Source organism: Choloepus didactylus, chromosome 11 (assembly GCF_015220235.1).
Source record: "Choloepus didactylus isolate mChoDid1 chromosome 11, mChoDid1.pri, whole genome shotgun sequence".
Classification (NCBI taxonomy): domain Eukaryota; kingdom Metazoa; phylum Chordata; class Mammalia; order Pilosa; family Megalonychidae; genus Choloepus; species Choloepus didactylus.
Window position 1 is genome coordinate 67,198,587 of NC_051317.1, and position 19,896 is coordinate 67,218,482.

General features: G+C 40.6%; 1 protein-coding gene across 5 annotated transcripts in view; it reads right to left on the minus strand.

The window, feature by feature from the left end:
- Window positions 1-19,896, minus strand: part of DAB2 (DAB adaptor protein 2) — a 75,287-nt gene that overhangs the window by 44,968 nt on the left and 10,423 nt on the right. The window contains exon 1 of one of the 5 annotated variants that reach the window (XM_037798869.1): window positions 13,715-14,015. The exons of 3 other annotated variants lie outside the window; for them this stretch is intronic. The gene's annotated coding sequence lies outside the window, so the exon portion shown is untranslated. Of the gene's footprint in view, window positions 1-11,161; window positions 12,299-13,714; window positions 14,016-19,896 lie in introns of those variants that run through there. One more of the 5 variants, XM_037798870.1, reaches the window with a different exon arrangement.

The following is a 19,896-nucleotide window of genomic DNA, read 5'->3' on the forward strand; positions in this document are numbered from 1 at the left end:
CAAAGCTATTATGATTTAGAGACTAGAAACAAAGTCTGTGGCTAAATACCAGTGATCAGCAGTAGCAAACTAATTCATGCAACCAATCCGAATTCCTATCATGTGTCAGACACTGTTCTAGAGCTTGGGATATAAATCAGTGAGCAAAATAAAGACTTTTTTCCCTTATGAAGTCTATATTCAGCAGGGGGTAAAACATAAGTGGATTACAGTATTTCAGAAGGTGATAATTGGTTTTGGGAGGAAAAAAAGAGCAAAGTAGACTCAATTGCAGAGTTAGAGATAGTTTGGACAGATTCTTTAGAAACACGGAAGGAATATTAAATTTTAAAAAGTTACATTTAGTGAATGCTTATTTTACACCAGGTATGATGCCAAGGCACTCATTTAATCCTATGGGGAAGATATTGTCATCCCTATTTAGTCGGCAAGGAAGTTGAAACACTGAAGTTAAACAACCCATTGAAAGTCACAGGTCTGAAATATATGCACTTAACTGCTTCGCTACAGAATACAAGCAAAAAGAATTGCGCTAGTTCTTCAATGATAGGTGGAATGTGCACTGGCAAGAAAATATATTCTGGAAAAGAGAAGTTAATAACAATGCATAAAGGATATTTAAGTCAGCTTGGCAAGAATACAGGCCTGTCCGGGGTTATATCAGGAGAAAAGGTTGAAAGGCAGGTCAGGCTGGATTAGGATGGTCTTATAGCACTATACTTAGCCTAGACAGTACTGGGAAGACCTCGAGGTTTTTGAGCAATGGTGTAGAGGTTGGGATGGTGACCAAAGGGCGTACAGAGTCATGGCTTCAAAGAGTCAGATGGCTTTGTAGTATGATATTTGCATGGACTTGCCACTTTGAGTGATTCAACACTGCTGGTTTCTTTCCTTTAAATACTTGGCTAATCCTTTGGAAACAAAGTATTTTAATTGAAAGGTTAAGGTCTAACAATCTGAAATATTGGATTCAAGGTTACCCCATCTTGTCAAGCTATGATGGTAAGTGACCCTCAAACTTCAAATGTTTTAAAGGCGGCTTTCAAAAAAGTCAAAGGCCATTCTGTCTTACAACTTTCTTTCTAAGATCTATTTCATCCTATGAAAGGGACATTTATAAAGTCAGTCTTATCCAAACTTACAAGTGAAATATTTTGAAGTGTGAGCACCAAAGGAAACATCTTTTGCAGAAGGCAGCTATTGACTAAAATAGTCATGCCACTATAACTCCTTGTTTGAAGCAGAATATATAGCATTTTCTCATTTTTATGTATAGATCATAACTACTGAACGTCTACAAAGGTCAGCAACAAGGAAGTACCAGTCAAGATAGTATATGACAAGAAATTCGCTTCTTATTCATTTAGAATGGTGATATTAAGGTGATGTGCCTTGCATTTTTTTTAGACTTAAATTCCTTGGCGACATGCTTATCTATCAGATGGCAATACTTAAAATGTAGGTAAATCTATAGTCTAACTTAGGCTGGGGATAGAATCATGAAGATACCCTAGGACTCAGTCATATTCAATGAAACTCAAAATCAAAGAGACCCTTAAGGAGAAAATGGGCATATTTGAAAGCACTTAGAACGCTGCACACAGTAAGCTTTTGATGCTATCATCTAAGGCAACAATAACTGGTACCTATCTATCCAAAGTTGTTAGGAAGATCTCCTGAGAAATTAAAAATTAAACAGTAAGTTTTGAATCAAATGGTGACTAGGTTGGGAAAACTCTACTCAACATTTATGCTAGGATTTTTTTTTTAATTAATTCAGTTTTATTGAGATATATTCACATATCAAACAATCATCCATGGTGTACAATCAACTGTTCACAGTACCATCATAGAGTTGTGCATTCATCACCCCAATCTATTTTTTGAACATTATCCTTATGCCAGAAGTAAAAACAAGAATAAAAATAAAAGTAAAAAAGGACACCCAAATCACACATCCTCCATCTCATCCTACTTTTCATTTAGCTTTTGTACCCAATTTTCTACTCATCCATCCGTATACTGGATGAAAGGAGTGTGATCCACAAGGCTTTCACAACCACACTGTCACCCCTCGTAAGCTACATTGTTATACAAGTGTCTTCAAGAGTCAAGGTTACTGGGTTGCAATTTGACAGTTGCAGGTATTTACTTCTAGCTATCCAACACATTAAAACCTAAAAAGGGTTATCTATACAGTGTGTAGGAATACCCACCAGAGTGACCTCTTGACTCCATTTGGAATCTCTCAGCCACTGAAACTTTATTTTGTTTCATTTCACATCCCCCTTTTGGTCAAGAAGATGTCCTCAATGCCACAATGTCAGGTCCAGATTCATCCCCAGGAGTCATATCCTGTGTTGCCAGGGAGATTTACACCCCTGAGAGTTAGTTAGGTCCCATGTAGGGGGGAGGGCAGTGAGTTCACCTGCCAAGTTGGCTTAGCTAGAGAGAGAGGGCCACATCTGAGCAACAAAGAGGTACTCAAGGGGAGACTTTTAGGCACAATTATAAGCAAGTTTAGCCTTTCCTTTGTAGTAATGAGCTCCATAAGGGCAAGCACCAAGATAGAGGGCTCAGCATACCAAGCCGTCAGTCTTCAATGTTTGTGAGAACATCAGCAACAATCCAGGTGAGGAAGCCCAACACCTCCGCATTTCCCCCCAGCTCCTCAGGGGGGACTTGCAAATATATTTTTATTCTCTGCCCAAATTACTTTGGGATGTGTCGCTATTTCATATCTGTACAAACCTACCAGGTCTCACTTCCTATTCAAAGTTCCACATAACTATGGTATTTGAACAAACTGTATGAGTTAAATTGTTTAGAAAATATAGATCCTGCACCAAATAAACATCTCTTCCCTTGGTCTCACATGGAAGTTTATGTTTAAAACACAGTCATTATCATCCTTTACCCTTTGGGCCAATTTGCCTTAGTCCTAACTAGAGCTGCTTCATTCACATCTCTAATTGAAGTCTGGACTCTTTTTCAGCTTTTTTAACAGTTGCTGTATGCGCTAATACTGACATTCATATCTGCCAAGCTCTAGCTCTTGAGTTTCAGGTGTTACACAGATACCCAAAATTCCAGGGATAGATCAGGTTATACACAAAGGGATCAGCATCTCAGAATCTGGAGATAACCCTTACAATTCAGAAATAGATGTGACTGCTGTAAGAGCTTACAATCTAGGGACCATTACTATAATATGCTAGGATTTTGAAAGTTGATCAGAGTACAGTATGCTGTTGGTTTCCAGCCTGGGATTCTTGGAGCTGTTGAGGTCTGTGCAGGCAGTAAGGAGTTAGCAACCTAATTGTGGCATTTTAAAGAGCTTAATGGAAATCACATCTTCACCCGCAATACAGCTGCAGAAGCAAATTTAAAAGCCAGGTGTCTGATTTGGGCAGAGATTGTGTTAAGTCAAAGTGATAACCTTAATCATCCAGTGTTGTCTTATCTATTTCCTTGATTTTCATTAGTCACTTAATAAACAGTTAGGTAGAAACCTTTAAAAGGAGAAATGGAAGGGGAATAAGAAATTGTCAATATCAGGTTGAAACTATTTGCTACAATTATTACTAGCCAGGTGATTACATCCATCAGGCCAGTTAGATGTCTGAGCTATGATGAGTACTCCACTGGTAGAATTTAAACCAAGGACTTGGAAAGACCACACCATCTGGAGAATTTCAGTAACAGCTTGTCTGCCTTTCTCAGGCCCTGAGCAGATATAAACTAGAAGGATATATGGATATTGCTCATTATAAATAATCTTAAAGTAAAAAGAAAAAAAAAAAGAAGCCTCATAACTGCTTTACTTATGCCAACAGACAATATAAGGCAAGCAGAAGTTTCCCATTATGCTCATCCTATAATAAGTTACAATTAATGCTGCTTATAAGCTTGATTTGAGTCACTCATTCACCTGGCCATCTGGTAATTGTTTACTGAACACTTACTAGGAGCCAAGTGCTGAATTATGCTGTATATACAGTGACAAAATTGATACGGTCTCTAGTCTCAGAGGGCTTACGGTATAGGTAGGCGAGAGAGAATAAGCAAGAGTTCGTTATAACTGGTGCTAAGGGCTTTGGGGGAAATGTTTCTGATTAGGGTAGAAAGCTTCATTGTCACTAATTATGTTTTAGTAAGAGAAACAAAAATTAGTGCTACTTCAAGGAATTCTATATAAATTGCTCTCTTATTAATATCATTCATACAAGATGCAAAGTTGGGCATTATGAGCTTAATTATCTTCTTCAATAGGGAGCTTTAAAATCATGACATTTATTTACAACATTAACAAGATGGGGAATATTTACATTTAATGTTTGTGAGTCTCACCATAACCATACTGCAATCTGGAAGAATATCTGTGGGACAGTGCCAACAGTGGGGAATAATTTTGTAGTATACTAGGCTATTAAAGAATATCAATTGTGTTTCCAAAGATCAGAATCAACACAATCTTCATGAGCTCCAGAAACAAACACTGTGCTCATTTGACATTAGTTTTGTCACTTTAGAAGGGCAAGCATCTCAGAAGCAACATGAACCTCTATATTCTGGAGCCAAATGTGTTCTGTGGCACTCAATAAACCTTACTGAGTATATTTTATAAGAGTACAACAGTATTCACTTTCAGATCAGGCCAAAGCACCGAATGGGCCTCAGGCAAATCTCACATTTAAATGAAGCAGCATCATGAAAATGCAGCCCTTCCGGGCTCTGCAACCACCCCCCACCCAAAGGCTTCGGTTGAAGATGTAGCCTAGTTGTAAGAGCGTTAGCAAGGGAATAGAAGGTAGCACTTGGATAAGGCCAGTTTTCATCAAGGAAATGGATTTTGTTATCACCCCCAAAAGTAAGCCCTCAACAAGTACTGGCTGCATGAAGTTGAAGTCCAGATCCCCAGACAGAACATGGTCATGTCCACTGTTTTTATTAAAGGTTCCTATATAGATTTTAAGTTAAACACTTGCATTGTTATACACTGAGAAAGGACTTGTGCATTGACAGACCTAAAAGATCCAAAACAGTAATGTCTATGACCTAGCACAAGGCTCAGATTTCATCTTATAAGCTCATATTTTCTACCGACTCTGGCAAAGCCCTTTATTTCTATGCCTCTCCTCCTACTCCACTTCCCAAACCACCTCCCCCAAAGTATTAACCTAGTTCCAGCATTCCTCCCCAACTTTGTCTCATCACCACCGCAAGTTCTTGCTTTCAAAACAGCTTTACATCTTGTATCATGCATCTTATCCGTCATTAGCTGACAATAATTTTTTATATTTTCTACACACATAGTATAGGTATTCCATAATATATTTAAAGTGCTAGAAATAAAGAAACTCTTTGTGGGCATATTCTCCTTTCCTTTATTTTAGATGAGTTCCAGTAAGACTCTAAGTCTTAAGAGACATTAGTTGTAACTGATCTACTTTCATGACTGAATTCCCGTGGTAGTGGCCACTAGACCTCCTGGCCTTCCTTATGTTGGATTAATTAGGCTCTATCAGTGTTCAATTCCACTATTTATGCTCACCCTGAGATTCAAAGCCCTTCATAATCAGGCACACACTATACACATACATAGTCACCTGTTCCTTAGAGAGGCTGATCTTTTCCATTTTCCTTGCACTTACATGTACACATATACCCCCACCTTCTTATGTTATATCTCTAACCTGTAACACTTACTGCCCTCACTTACTGGAATTCCTTCCTATCATTCAAAAGTCAACTCAAGGGTATCGTCTTCGGGAACTCTTCCCTTACTTCTCAACATTGCTACCACTTTCCCCCACTTTCCCATGACTTATATTATTGCCCTTGGTCTGATTCACATAGAAATATTTCCCCCAACTCAATGAAGCTTTGGAAGTCAAGGAATCATTTGCCCTACTCTCTATGCCCCACACAGTCTGATAAAGTGCAATGCACATAAAAGGGAGCAGTAATACGTATTTTAACTCTGTTCCTTAGTTAGGTTAGGCACATTTTTTTTCCCAGTTTGCTAATTCTTCATGAAATACAGGTTTTTCTTCTGCTACAAAGCAATCGTCACTCAAACTCATCTGTCAATATTGCCAGGTTAACTTATCTGAGTCAGCATTTGTTTTCCTACTTTAATGAAGAGATCAGTCTAGCAAATAAACATCTAAGTTTGTATGCAAACTATAACACCTCTTAGCTCTCTGCCACCTGTACTTTCTCTTGGCTAAAGTGCCCAGTGTTCATCAGGGATACACTCCACTGGCCCATGTGCATTTTATCTTCTCTTCCTGTTTTTGCTTATCTGGCTTCCACCATTCCTTTAAGGGCCAACTCCACTATTACACCAGTGTCTTTTCATTCCTCTGACTCATTTAATATTCTGTACCACTTAATTTCAATAAAACCATGTATTAGTTGAGCAGTAGGGTGGCTTGAAGTGGTATGTACCCCAGAAAGACATGTTCTTAAATCTAATCCATTCCTGTGGGTGTGAACCCATTGTGAGTAGGACGTTTTGATGAGATTACTTCAGTTAAGTTGCTGCCCAGTCCAAATCAGGATGGGTCTTAAAGTCATACTTTATAATTGTATGAAATTCAGAGTGAGAAAACAAAAGGGAGCAGCCAACAGGGAACCACCAGAAGCTGAAATTCAACAGAACCCAGAAGAGAACGGAGGGGCCGGGAGAGGCTGCCTGCACCTCACCATGTGACAGGCTAAGGAATCACCAGCAGCTAGCCCCAGAGCACGAGTCTTCGAGTCTTCGGGAAGCAAGTATGGCCTTGACGACACCTTCATTTGGACTTTTTCCCTGCCTCGGACCGTGAGCAAGTAAATTCCCTTTGTTTAACTCAACCCATTTCATGTCTTCCCTTGAGCAGCATAGGAAACTAAAACATGTAGGTATCATTTTCTCTAAATTTCTTGTACACAGCCATTTCTGACATCTGCATATCCCCAGCAGGTTTATATCCAACTTTCAATTACAATCAAATTTTAGTAACTGGGAACTACCTAGACAAATCAGAAATCCCAAAGAACAAGTTATCAGGTAAGCAACAATGCATCAGAAATCCTTCAGAAGACAATGAATACTGAATAAAATTATCCATCCTTTCAAGTATATGTTTCTGAAAAGCATCAGCTACAGGTGAACTTTAGTCCAGGCAGATATACTACTAAGCCGCCTCCTTATTATATACTGGTGTCAATAGAGGAGTGTGCTTTATTATGTATATATTTGTTTTCAACTTTAAAAATGAGATTGCTTTCAAGTGTGATTTTAGAGACAAAGGGCAAACAAAGCAACAACTCTCAATACTGATATAATTAAGATACAGCCAAGACTTCCTTTAAAGAACAGATATTTGAGCACTATGTGCAACCATCGTGACCTCTGATCCTCTGACCTAAAAGTCAATTATAGTTTCCCTGCTAGATTAACACTGTGCCCCCAAAACAAACTGGCTCAGTTGTTCCCCCATTTGACTATGACAGCCCTCTGACAAATGTTCAAATGCACTGGCTTCTTTCCGCTTCACAAAATGGTAACAAAAGAGCACTTTAGCATCTGTATTACATATTACAGAAGATTAGAACAGGTCTTGGACCCCAAATAGGACACTTAAAGTATAAAAATAAGTGAGATCATTTGGATGAAATCTTTAGAACAGGGAATGCAGCTGTGTCCCATACGGACACAATTAGGGATGAAGTTATTCTTTACTTTCCAGTTCTTTGGGTATGGACAATTAACTGCCCTCCTCACATGAAATTTAAGTGATACCTTAAGAGTTAACATTTGTGTGCCTGTACTGGTTTATGAAGCATTGCCATAACTGCTTGCAACTCACGTTTAGTAATTTCAAGGTATGTAGGAAAGATGGTAAAAGCATTCACCTTGCCTAACACAAACACTGACCACAAGACCTTTACCCATATATCAGCTTAGTTATTTCATTCAGAAGTATAGTTCTAGAACAAGTACGTTTTTGAAGGGGCAGCATCTCTGAAGTCAGTATTTTGTATGGCTTCTCCTTTAATCTTAATTTTGAAGTTACTCATTTTACCGACGGGAAAAATGAAGATTAGATGTTCTTTGTCATGTCTAACATGGCAAAACTGGGGTGTGAACAGATTTTTGTAATACAGAGTCCAAGCACCTAACTACTACTCTGTGTTCTCTCCACAAAACAAAGTTCCTATTTGGTACCTAGAGGATGGTTACTTTTAGTTTATACTCCTGTAGTTTTCAGTCTGAAGTATGAGTACCATCTACCAATTTCTGCTTAAGGGCAATCATTTTTAGGACTGTTTTATGAGTTGTGTGAGACAAGTAAGAGTCAAACATCAAGCAGTACACCCAAGAAATGGCAGAACTACCATTCTATGCAGGTCTCTTTGATTCTGGATTACGTGTTGTTTTTTCTCAAATAATATAGATTTTCTTCTAGAATTCTAGTCATTCAGGACAGGAGCTATATCCTTTCTAGTTCTACCACTGCCAACCTAGCACTATACCTCACATACTAGGTACTTACTAAATATTCAGATAAACACCAAGATTTGAATCATAGATTCATGCTTGAAACCTGGCTCTACCACTTTGTGATATGACCTTGGGTAAGCTAAAATGTACTGATTGTTTTGGGACTAAGAAATGGAGATTATCTCTTCTATCATGAGTTATTTAAAGTGGAAGTCAAATGGGAGAATAGTGCTTTATAAAACATAAAGCTGTTTTAAAGCAAAGTGCAGTAGATTCATTTACCAAAATGGAGAGAACTTCATCTTTACTTCTAGGCATGACATGAAAAACAAAATAAAGTTTTATAAGTTAGAGAAAACCATCTGGTTCAAGGGCAATGATCTAATCTACTATAACCTTTTTTCAAAAGAAGTAATTGGGATAGTCTCCTAATAAATGGAGACGAACTACAATTTAAAAACCCCAGCAGTGGAGAAAAGATCTGCAAGTGAGGTGCTAATATAAAGCTAAGGATTATATTGATTTTCCCAGGATCAAGAAGGCAATTCATGGGGTAGTGGGAAAAGTGTTTGAGGTCCAAGTGTCCACATATGCTTTATCATCTGTCTGCACTCTAAGACTTGGTTTAACTGAATTGTTTTTAAATGCTTTTGCTTTATTATTTCAAATAATTCTTTGCCATGCTTTCCAAAAAAATACCCTTAGGTGACTTGGAGTGCTTGTTGAAACACAGATGGCTGGGTTCCTTGCCAGACTTTGGTCCCATAGGTCTGGGGTGAGGACCGAGAATTTGCATTTCTAGTAAGTTCCCAAGTTATGCTGACGCTGCTGGTCTGAAGACCACAGTCTGAGAACCAGTGTCTTAGGTGGTTTCTCTACAGTCGTGAAATAGCCACTGAGCTAAGTGCCCAATCTTGAAAGACTGAATTAATTTGATTGTTAAATGAGAACTTATGTCACTTCAACTATCATGTAAAGGTCTAAGTCTATCTCAGGTAACAGTTCACATTGTATTGCTATGAACAAGTAGGGTAGCTTTTGTCCAAAAGAAAAATTAAACCACATATGCATCACTCACATTTCTTCCAGGCTGAACAGGGTCTCAAACACAGCTTTCTAGGACTGTTACTTCCTATTGTACCCACTCCCTTGACTTGATGGTTACCTGAAAGTTTAATTGACAGCCCTCATGCATTCTGCCTACCTCATTCACTCAGAATTCTTACCAGTTTAAAATACTTACAGGTCACTCGCCCCTACCCTGGATTGTATGAGTTATGTTAAGAGAGAAAAATTGCCAGGCTACTTCTATAGTGAGGCCATAGCTTTTACTTTGCTGAAATTTCACAAGCCTTAATGTTTTTGCTATGAGACTACTTAAGAAAAACAGATTTTTACTAGCAAGGGTTAGAAAATTGAGTATGAGGCTTAAAATAAGCTTAGAAGAGGGGGGAATGGGTGAGAGAGGTAAGAGGAGATTTAGCTTACTTAATAAAAACGTCAACTTCCATTTTTAGACCAGGAAGCAATTTGTTCAGATTCTCCCTGCCCTGGAGTGGCAAGCTTCCTTCTAGGGTGGGAGAAGGATGCAGGAAGGGGAGTAACCATGGCAACCTGCCCAGCTATGTGGGCAAGGATGGCACAGGGCCGCACACACTCCAAAGTATTTTTATTTCTAGCCTAGTCCCCCTGTTTAGTGCGGGTGGTCCTTCCCTTCCCACTTCCTTCTGCTGTAATGCTGACTTCAGGAGGAAGACTGCTCCTTCTCTGCAGGCAGTCTGAGAGGTGGGTGGGGAAGATTTCAGTGAGAGCAGAGGAGGTCAACTTGACCAAACCAAACTTCAGGCTTCCATGCTGAGAACAGAGAGTAACTCCCTGTCTGTTCTAGTGTGAGCACAGGCAAACATGCTGGCTTTGTCACCGGGAAGTGCTCGAATGATTTAATGTATCTCAGGTAGGCAAGTGGTGTCCAATTTTGAAAAAGAAATTCTCCATTTGCTTTGATTTTTCGCAGAGACATATAATTCAGTTGTTCAGTGGCAAAAAAAAAAAAAAAAGAGAAATAGAAAAAAAAGTCACCAAACAAGAAAACAACAAAAAACAGTTTTCTAAATCAGAGGGAATAAGGTATTCTAAGCATGTTAGTTTAACAGCCCTCCCAATGGCCCTGAGGTAGGTATTATTATTCTCCCCAGATAAGAAAGCGAAGTACAGAGGTTGTGTAATTTGCCCAAGGTCGTGTAACCAGCAGTGGAGAGGCTGGGGTTCCAGAATCTGCAGCCTTAACCACTACCCAGCTGTCCTAGGTGGGGGGCAGAAACTAGTATGTGAATGTTAGTCTTCCTCTCATAATGAATGAATGATTTTTTTGGTAAAAGAGGCGACTTAGTAGCCTGCTCGCCTTCTGAGTCATATGATTAATAGTCAGGATGTGGTGCCATGAGTTAGGTTTCCCTTACTCGCCTATCTGATGTTAAAGCTATTCATCTAAATGTGATTTTGGCCTACCCACCTCTGTGCAATTCAGTGACAACTTTAGAATCATATAGCAGCACCAGAGAATTTTTAAAGACCACATCCTGTTACTCAGGTGTTTCATATGGCCAATCTGGTTCCCATTCGGGTTCTGTTTGAAGGGTAGAAAACCATATGTGTTCTGCCAGTTACCTAAATCTCCCCCAGCCAGTCAGCTTTCCAGCCTTCCCAGCTCGGGAGGTATGTTCTGATGGCCATTAGGGCAACTTTTAAAACCCCTGGAGAGCTCAGTCTTCAGCAGCCTTCTCAAGTATTTCAGTGTCTTGGCTCTGTCTTTAAGAAAAAGCAAAAATCAAATCTTCAAGTCAGGAGAGACTGAAGAAGAGAAAACATGTGAAGCCTTCAAAACTATACAAGTAAAAATATTAGTGGTAGCAAGCTTAAGCTTATGGATACCTGGAATAGAATTAGAAACCAAGCAGCATGTACTCCTTGTACCATCAAAATTCATGTGTCCAAAACGTCTCCTGTTGACCATAAACCACCAGACAAGGCACCTGTTTCTTGCTCTTTTAATCTTCAGGTTTCTGAGGTATGGTGCAGTGGGCCAATAAGCATCACCCCCAACCAGCTGGGTAGCAGCTTCTAGATGTCCACTGTACCATCTCTGTGCCAACAAGTGTCTTAAAAGCAATTCTTTCCAACCCAACAAGGTGACTGAAATCCACTCAATCCTTGGAGCAAGGCAACAAATAGGCCTAATGCACAGGAACTTGGACTTTTAGTTTGACTCAGTACTCTGAAAAGCCTTAAGTAGAAATGCAATTCTAGATTCTGTAATTAACAAAGTAGGCAAGTCATGCATCGAGTGCTATGGCTCCCTTCCTTCCCCTCACATTCTTGGATGAAACTCACTTGTGTCCAAGTTTGCAGAAAGGAAAAGACACGTGTCATGGCTTAAAGCTGGGGGACATCCCCCTATCACACACTCCTCCTGGTCACATGTTAAAATGTACGTGGATATAGCTTAAGAAGAACTGGATTCTAGGGCAGTCATTTGGCCAAGAAGGGACAGGGTGGGAAGTGGGAAGGAAAAGGGGAAGTTAAATTATTCACCAGCAACAGGAAAAAGGAATCCAGTCTGCCTTAGGAAGAAGCTGATGAAGAATTTGGAAGGAGTCTGTTCCAGAAATATGCACCGGAAAAGACCACAAGGTCTCCCCTTTGTGCCTAGACTTTACTATCTGCATTGCATTCTCCAACTTGTATTAAAGTGTGGCATTGTTTATTTTCACATTGCCAGCCAAGGCAATAAGGCTTTTGACTGTGTATGTGAGACCTACCTCCCTTCAATGAGGAGAGAGACAGAAACTGGAGTGGGGTGGTGGGTGCACTGGTCCCAGAAAAGAGCACCCTAATCAAGGTCTGGCTACTGCTTGTAAGAAGCAAGACTTACAAAGGAAATAGCAGAGCATGGAGGCAAGCCATTTGGTGGCTGCAGTGCTTCCCCATTCCCAGCTAGTTCTTCCCTCCCCAATAGCCAGTAGATGCTGCTTCTGTGGAGAGCCAAAGTCAAGATTATTGGGGGAGATCAATCATATAATACAATTCATTCCAAAAGCCTTATCAGTCATCTCTATAAGTTGCCTCCTTCCTCTGCTATTACTTCTGTTGGAGTTAGTTATGTCTTATGTCCTTCCCCCACCTCCCCCATGGCCTGATTAGGGCCAGAAATTTTTTTCATTAAGTCACTTTATAGAGCAATAGCAACATTTACTATTCATGAAGTGGCCCCTCCATAATTTTTAAGTCTTTCCATGCGTCTGGAAGCTTGTTTCTGCTCTTCTCGTTTTACAGAGTGGCTCGCTTCCCTCCAAACACAAACTAAAAAGAAAGAGGAAAAGGTGGGGGAGGAGATAACATCCAGAATCTTTAAGTGTTTTTAATCCAGTTAAATTTCCCTTCGGACTCAAAGGGCTCCCTGCTGAAACTGACTACGGACCTGAATTCCAGGCTAAGAATTAAGTGGAGAGGGAAAGAAAGCAGAAACAAATAACAGAGTCAGCTCTATGCTTGGAAAACCGCTACGTGGACTGGGGTTCCAAGGTTTTAACCCATTCCTTTTTTCCCCCTTTTCCAGAAATCGTACTTAATCCTTACAACCAATTTACACACCAAACCTGCAAGTACCATTTAAAGGCTCCCTGCTCCGGGGATTTAAAACAAGTTTGTTCAGTCCCTTGGGCAGATACTTTCTTAGGAATGCCGGCCGATGTAAGACAAAGTTCATATTTTAATGCCATACGTTGTCAATCAGTAAGAAAAAGCTTCTCACGGCACAAACCTGGTACCCAGCCTTTGTCACACGGCAGAAATAAACACCCTGTACGGAGTTAATTAGGCGGTCAGCAGCCACACAAGCGTCCCTTCCAGGGCTGCCCGCTGAGCTTTTAAACAAGCACACGCACAAACACACAGACACACACAAACACACACACAAAAGGAGGCTCTTGTTAAATGTCACGAGCTGTACATCTGGAGTCAGACCCAAAGGTAAACGCAATCCATGGAAGCCTTCCTGAGATGTCAGGCCACAAAACCGCTGGGTCCCCAGGTACACTGTTTTCTTTCTAAGATTCCCCACAGCCCAAGGTCTGCATCCAAAGAGAGTTGTGGCGGAGCAAAGGAGACAAGGAAGCCCCAAAAAATGAAGCCAAAGGGAAGAACGATTTCAGAGCTACTCACATGCTAGCTAGCGCCTCTGCGATACGAGCATGACTCCTCCGTCCCCGGAGCCTCCAGGCTGCAGCGCAGCCGACAGGGCGGGCCCCGCTTAAATACCCGCCGGGCCGGGAGCCTCGAAGCAGCGCGGCCACTCCCGGCGAGAGATATGGTTCTAATCAGATGCTGGCAGCTGAGGACTCCCCAGGAATGTGCCGGGATGTTTTTGCTGCCTGCGCTTGGTAACTCCCCCTCAACGTGTCTGCTGAGTCTTCCAAACTTAACTGTTTATTAACTAGAGCTTGCAGCCTCGCCGAGGACGCGGCGGCTGCACCTCCCCCAGCCCCAGCCCCAGCCCCACCCCCACCGCCGGCTCGGCGAGCCCCACCAGCTGGGGGCGATCGCGGGGAGACCAAGCGCAGGGCAGCAGGAGGGAGGAAGGGCTAAATAAAAAGCCCAGACTGCTGGGGCCGGGGGTGCAAATAAGGACAGGAAAGGGAAACTCCGGAGGAAAGGGGTGGGATCCACTGAGCTTCATTTCACAAATCCGTTCCCTGGATTGCCACTTCAGTGATGTGGCACACGAAGTTAGCCTAGCCCCTTGGGGCCCGTGGAACAAAGGGATGCCTTTACTCCTGACGTCGCCGAGCGGGGCAGTGGATCCTAAATCATCTGTGGCTTCTCAAGTTTAAAGTGCTAATGCCTCCTTAAAAGGAATTCGCGTCTCTGTCATTTCAGATGTGGCGGAACCTGTTGCTCTGTGCGTGTATATGTAAATCACGCTGTATTTATATAGGAAATATCATTGTGTCTATACAGATACAAAACCAATTCTTTCTATGAAATCAGTATAAACAAGAAATGTTCACTTCTATATAGTCTACCTAAATAAGCTATATACCTGATATGAACAAAAATGAAATATAGGCTGTCCATCCAGATGCAGGCACACAACTCCTTTATCTGCACAAATCCCCTAAGCATTTCATATACATTAAAAACATGATATTTTGAAATATTGACCTACAGTGCTTAGCAGCAGGAGACCCTCCTCAGCATATTTTAGTGAACATTAAGGCTGGGAAATCATTTTCTTCCTATTTTTAAATCACAGAAGTAAAACATCCACAGAAGCTGAGTTACTTTTTAAGAATTATGAAATTATTCTTGCGTAAGGTATATCTCCATCCCCACCCCCCTTTTTAAGTCGGAGACAGTGTGTGCTGAATTTAACAAGGCCAAATTGTGATTTGGATTTGAGGGGGTTACTGGTTTTATTGATTAAGCAACACAATGGATTTGCATTTCACCTCTGGAAACTGGGGATTCAAATCAGGCTCGTGGGATACCAAGGATGGATTTTGTGGTCCAATACACCCCTGACTGCAAAGCCACTGTGTAATTTGGGGTAGCTCAATATGAGTGGCAGTCCTGCTTTCAAGTAGGTCAGGCTTGGAAAATCCAGGGCGCCTGGTTGACTGAGGGGTGCAGGCCAGCACAACTGTGTGAGAACACACCTCTACTTGCTTCTACTACTTCTGCCACGTGTCTTCTCCACTCCCCACCCCTCCTCCTGAGCACCTCAGGGTGAGGGTGGAGGGTAGGGTGGGTGGTGCTGACAGTTTTCTATAATCCTCTGAGGTCATTTGCTATTATTTAAACATGACTGTGTGAATGACAATAGGTATATAGATTTTAGTCCTAGGATGGCATTTATAACATTTATGCAGCACACTGCAATCCTGATACATCTTTGGATGTAGTGCTTTATTTCTAACATCCAGAAGTCCGGAGTAATTGTTTCACTTCTAAATACCAAGTAGCTGGAAAAGTGACAGCTTATGTCAGGCAAATAGAGGCTTTGAAAATTTGAAAGAAGTGGGTGTCTCTTAATCTCTGTATGTAATATTTTCTTAACTCAGAAATTACCACTGGAATCTATTTTTTTAAATTGAAAGACTCTTAACAAGAAATGTTAATTTATGTTTGTTCTACCCTGCTAAATGGAAAGGATTTGTCTAAAAAGCCAGAGGAAGAAAAATGATTTCATCTGCAATGAGCTGTGGTTTCAGAAGAAGATTTTAGTGAAAACAGTTTCATCTGTGAGCAGTGGATTTACATATACAGCATAAAATGGTCATCTCTGATGTTTTACACAGAAATCTTAAGAGTAGACAGTTGGTGAAGTCTGGTTTGAAGTACATTTTTATATCACTAGTGTGCTGATCTTGCTTCTGGCAGTGATCCGATATCCTGCTCACATTAAGAAAAATAAAAAGAAAGAAAATGAATTTAATCCTTTTTATCCCTGGTGAACCATTGTCTCCTGTCGCATCTAGTTGTTCTAAAATGCATAGCAGGTATAAAATGACCAACCTTGCCTTGGGAGAATCACGCCAAAGCTGATTTCTGGGAGAGTCCGCCTAGATGTTAACCCTGCCTAGACTATAGACTTTTCTTATCACCACCCAAATTAATGTTTAGAAAATTGAGGTGAGGAAAAATATAATGCAGTGTTTGAAAAACTATAGTGCTTACATGATACTTCCCCTTGCACAAAACCTGCCTGTGAGGGAGAAGGAAAAAAATAAAATAAAACTGACGGCTGTGCTCCCAGTCTAGGAAAGGGGTAGTTAATCCCGTGATGGCTTGCTGAAGAATGCATGGTTTATTATTAAAGTAATCTCTTAAGATTTTCCTGGAATGTGCTTCCACAGCAACTGCATGTGTAAGCTATCCTATGTGTGTATCTTTTCTTCCACAATTAAACCGTGTTTTTTTTCCCCACTTTAGCTCGCAGACCTAATGCTTTCTCGCCTCTCTACCCCCACTTCTACCCCCTTCCCTACTGCTCTTGTCTCCATTAACCTTCCCATTTTGAATCCTGCCATTCCACATGAACTGGAAATGGCACTTTGGAATCATCCATGAGGTGAACTGTCTTGCACCTCGATGCCTTGCTGGATACATACAGAAGTTCAAATCAAACAAGGATTGGTTGACGTGCATCTAACAAGGTCCTCCCCATCCCCCTCAGTGTCATAGAAAAAAGAAGAGAATAGATTTTTCCCAGGAAATGTTCTTTGACCTTGATTGATCCTTCATATTTGAAAATGCAGAAAAACTGGTCCTATCCGACTATTGGATTTGGCTGCGACAAAGAGAGGGAAATATTGAAGGCTTTTTCACATTCGTACATACATACAAACAAATGAACATATATCACCCAAAGTATTTGAAGGACAATCGCATCGAAGGCAGCCTGTGTTTGTTTTGTTTTGTTAGTTGCTTTGTTTTCTTGGTTACACCTGTATAGGATCTAGGAGCGCAATATTTATTACTTACTTGTGATATGAAATATTAATAAGACTCAAATGGTACAGCATTAGGATAATTGGAAAATTTGGAATGTTGTAAGATGAAGGACATTTATAATCCAAATATTATAAATTTACATAACTAATTACATTTCACTACCAATATAAATTTTTATAGTGAAAAGTTGTAAGGGGGGAAAAGAGTACTCACATAGGAATTACTGGTTAAAATACTGTCTTACTTCACAAGCAAGCTGGCAAGAGTTATTAAAATAAAATACATATAGCCCCTGCAAGAATATTAATATTAATTATTATTATAGCAAACACTTACATAGTTCCCTATCCTATGAATAAGAATCAATCTCCTAGAAATAAAAGCAGGAATATTAAAGAAATAATTACTTAATTAAAATACAAGGATGTTAATTTCTGCATTGTTCATAGCAGCAAGAAGCTGGGAAGAAAATATGCCAGTCAATGGGCTGAATAAATTATGATTCACGCACAGTGTGAAATCATAGACTATCATTAAAAAAAATAAATTGGAGCTATATTTCCTGATATGGAACATGATTTCTATTAGGTATTGTTGGGTGAGAAAAGCAAGATACAGAAAAGAATGTAAAATGTGTTTCTATTTTCATAATACAGAAAGCAACACCCACCCATGTAGGTTTGAGTATACATGTTTGTGTGCGTGTATGTGTGATTACAAGGGAGAATGCATGCCAGATTGCAATATGGAATACTAGGGATCTGGTGGAAATGAGAGTAGATCAGGGGAATAAAAGGGGGTGCAAGCCAACTAAGAAGGGAAAAGAAATTAAAATAGCCTGCATGCAGATATAGATCACATTAACTCATCTAAGAGAAGCAATATATGCACAGGTTTGTATAATTAAAATAATACCACATGATTTTAAGGTAAGGAAAAGAATAGTTGTAAAATCATTTCTATAAATAGCTTTCCTTGAGGCATATTCCTCTAGGTCTTTCAAAGGTGAGTGTCCATCAGGATTCACATTTTCCAATTCTACCTCCCAAACAGTAACTCTCCAGCTTTCAGGTCCACAGGAGTCACCCTGAGAGCTTGCTGCCAGGGCAAATTCCTGGGCCCAGCCTCAGAGACCCAGATTGGAAAGGGGTGGAGGGGTGGGGGTGTGGAAGGGGGTAGGAAGTTCTTAGGTGTCTGGGTGTTTAACCAACTTATGGGTGATTCTGAGGCCATAGTGTTGGGGACCACATTTTGAGAAACGCTGCATTTCTCTGAGGTCAAGAGGATACTCATTTAGTTATTCTGGGAGGGATGAGAACTATGGGGAGTGGGAGGGAGGAATTCCTTCAAATTCAGAGCCTCAAAGTTTAGAGGCAGGTGCCACTTATCCTTGGCCCGGGGTGTTTTTTTCTCCCTCCAGCTCTCTGTCACCTCAGGTGGTGTCCTGGCTCTGACGGTGTCTTTCTCTTCCTACCCCTCCCCTGCCAAAACTTGTTTTCAGAGAAAGGTCTGATATCAGCCATTTGCATTGACCTAGTCTCAGATATTTGCATTTTATATCCTGTCTCGTACTGTGTAATGAAAGGTACTGTTCATTGTTAAAGGTACTGTTCATTACCAGGTAATGGTAAGATCAGGGGGAGATTTTTCCCCTATTTTTGAGCAATGGAGGCAATTATCAATTCTACCCTGCAGCTTAAGGATACCTAGAAAGAGAGGAGATTACAGGGCTTCCAGCTCCTGAGATGAACCTCTGCCATCCCTGAAGTCATACTAAACCTTGGCTTCAAAGTAGCTACTTGAAAACTGAAACTGTGTGTTAGGTACATGATTGTCTTCATGATACAGCAAAAGAAAATGGGATTTAGAATCAAATCTGGGTTAGAGTCCTAGCTCCATTTCTTACTAACTGCAAGACTTAGGACAAGTCACCTAACTTCTCAGAGACTCAATTTTCTTTTCTGTAAAATGGGAATTCCCTCTTACCCCCTCCCATGCTGGCTTTGGTGGGAAGCAAAGAAGCCATGCACATGAAAGGACTTTGGAAAGTTCAAGATTACATAAATGCTATAAAACTGTCATTATTATTGCTGGAAAGATGTTCTTGTTCCAAACTTTTTCCAACAGCAACATCCAAAATTCCGTTGTTATGAGCCATGTGTTCAGATCACTGTGCTTTTCTGGCTGTAGTGCTCTTTCCTAAGGTTGACTGCTTCAGTGAGATATACCCAGACCCTACTTTCCTAACATATTAAGATTACTTTAATGGATTAATTTCATCTCCTCAGAGAGAGATGAGTGCATTTCTGCTGTCATGGTGATATTGAAAGGGCGGGGCGGGGCGGGGCGGGGGTGGGGGGAGGCAGAAAATGAGAAAAGTGGCACTAAAGACCAACCTTATTTACTTCAGAGATCTGTTGCTATTACTGAGGAAGGGGTTTCACCATCCATAGGCCCTCAGTTGAATCCCCCAAACTTCACTGCACTCTACCTGTGTCCAAGTACTGGTCTGGGATCCCTGAGCTGGCGTGATAACCTCAGTTCTAAACTGGAACAGCCACTTGTGAGCCAAAAAAGAGTATTGTTTGCTCTATTCATTTAATTTGCAGGCTTAAAATCTCACCTTAATTGGTGATTGGAGGGAAACCATGTGTGGGGCCTAGGGTAATTTAACTCCCCAATTACATTGGTGAAGCTTATGAATGTGTGTCCATGTGTATGTCCATTGTCTGGGGAGGTGTGCCAGAGATTTCAATGGATTATCAAAGGACCCCGTGATAACAAAACAAGGTTAAATTCCATCACATTATGGATGTACAGCCATTACACAATCTTCCTATCCATTTTTATTGATGGTACGGTCTTTTGTACCAATCTGATATTCATCTTCA